General features: G+C 43.1%; 1 protein-coding gene across 1 annotated transcript in view; it reads right to left on the bottom strand.

Moving 5' to 3' along the window:
* Nucleotides 1-342: 342 nt before the first annotated feature.
* Nucleotides 343-2,234, bottom strand: part of ca5a (carbonic anhydrase Va) — a gene marked incomplete in the record, with an annotated part of 18,947 nt that continues 17,055 nt past the window's right edge. Inside the window, 1 exon segment of the mRNA XM_070550516.1 lies at nucleotides 343-2,234.

Below are 2,234 nucleotides of genomic sequence, written 5' to 3'. Positions count from 1 at the left end.
GGGAAAACTCGAGCACGACTGTCGGACGGTTTCTGCTGAGATTCAGGATCCAAAACAAAGTTTCCAGTTTCAAAATGTTGTTCCTGAACGTGAGAAGCTTCCCGGTGAGCAGAAACATAACTAGGATATAAGATACTCAGAATTCAAAGAAATATGTTTTTCAGGGTCCAATCATTAACCCCACCCCGGTTCTGGTGTCCCAAAAGCCCAAATGTTGGGTATGAACTGATAGTTTTATTTTGAAAAAGGCCTTCCCTAGTTTAAAAGTTAAATTTGCTCAAATTAAATCCGATTCACGAGCATCAGACTAAATATAGAGATTCAAAAATGCCAACACAGGGATGCTTTTCGGTCTCATATATTACTTTATTTTTCAACCTCAGACACGAATGTCAGTTCATTTAAAATGAGATGTGCAGCAGCCACCCAGGTGGGACGCAAGGCATGCTGGGAGGGCCCTGATGGGCAGGAATGTAGGCTGAACGCTGCACAAACAAGCAGCTAAAATATGAACCGAGTACAGTGTGAAGCAAACACGGCCTCCAGCTGCTAAAACATCCCGGTGAGCTGCAGAGACACACAAACATCCTGCAGACACATTCTGGTTTAAAAAAAAAAGGTTAAAAGCTCGTTGAGCTACAAAGATGCAGAAATCGCAGCGCGTCTTTATGCATAAGTGATTTCTGACATCTGTAACGGGACAGAAGGCCGTTTAGTCACATATCTAATATTAAAACACTAATAAAAAGGTTAACAGAGGCGATGGTGAACATTTTAAACACAAAGATGAAGGCAGAACTGAGTCCTGACACAAATCACAAAAGAAAAACAACCTCACCTCATCAAATCCACGCTAAAGATCATCTCAGCCTCTCTGGTGTTTATTCAGCTATTCTGCAGCCATCTCAACATGTTAGCATCACTCGGGGCAGTTTGGATAGCTGTGCCGTGACCTCTCACCCCGTCCTCAGCTCCGTCTGTCCGTGTCATTTAAAAGAAGTCGGATATGATGCGATTTTTACGCCTGCGGAGCCACATTTTCCTGACATGGGCCATCTTTAGCTTTCCAGCAGGACTGTAGCCCGCGGTGTACCGACAGCTGTTGGGTGTGACCCGAAGCAGGAAGAACACCAGACTCCAACGTGAGCTACAAAATCCTCTCAGCACTCAACGGCACCCAAGAGGAATCCATCTGGAGCTTTAGATGCTGGATAAGTTCCACTAGATGCAGCTTAAAATGCTTTTTAAACTAATTAATGTTGGAATTTAGCAACGGTGACGCTAACAGCTGCTGTAAGTGTTAATAAACTATCTGTAATTGAAAGTCTAAACACTCCTAACCCACAACCTGATTCACGTCACAAACACTAAACTACGGTTTTTATTTTGTTCTATCTGGCAGCTTTATTACATTTATCTACTCCAGCGCCGACTTATCTTCATATCATATGAAAACAGACTGATGGTGAGACTGTAGACATCAGTAAAGCGCTATTCAGCTCATTTTAAAGTGACCTTCTTTCAGGTATTTGCCTACACTTAGCAGGTGAGGTCAGTTAAAGTGGTTTGTAAGCTACTAAGTTAGCCAGCCTAGACTATTGCCCCAGTCAGAAAACTACTTCCTGTTTCTATGGGCCCGCCCCCTGCAGGTAGGTTCCTCACCAGAGATAAATAACTGACAAAAAGACCAAAACATCCCTTTAGAGGTGAGATTTGAGATGTCTCTCTCTGCAAACAGAAGTGACTCAGAGAGAACATTTAAGGCACTCGGGTTGTGGTATTTTACCCTATAAGCCCCGCCCACTAACGATTATGTAACATTCCATGCCCGTGCTTCAGTAAACCAGTGTGTTTGTGCGCATTAGTAACACGGGCTCTACGTAGGAGAACCACGGCTTCAGAGTTTCACAACTCGGTTTAAAGTAAAAGACGTTTGAATCAAGCGTGTTTCTGAATGTCAGACGTATACGGCGTGGTCTCCTTGTAACAGCTATAAAACAAAACATTCACGTCTCTGCGGTGAATCAGAAGAATCACACAACCAGAGTTTTCATCAAGCAACTGTTAAAAATAAAAAAAAACATCTGATGTGATTGTTTCAAATCTCCCGTGCGTCGTCCGGGTTTCTACCAACAAAAGCTCAGTAAGAAGAAGAAAATGCAGTTTGCATAATAACTATGATTCAGGTCATTAATGCCATTAGAACTACCCCCTCCCCCACAGCAGCCGTCCCT

The sequence above is a fragment of the Nothobranchius furzeri genome, chromosome 4, assembly GCF_043380555.1.
Source record: "Nothobranchius furzeri strain GRZ-AD chromosome 4, NfurGRZ-RIMD1, whole genome shotgun sequence".
Lineage (NCBI taxonomy): Eukaryota > Metazoa > Chordata > Actinopteri > Cyprinodontiformes > Nothobranchiidae > Nothobranchius > Nothobranchius furzeri.
The sequence above is the reverse complement of the archived record's forward strand: the minus strand, read 5'-3'. Positions and strand labels throughout refer to the sequence as shown.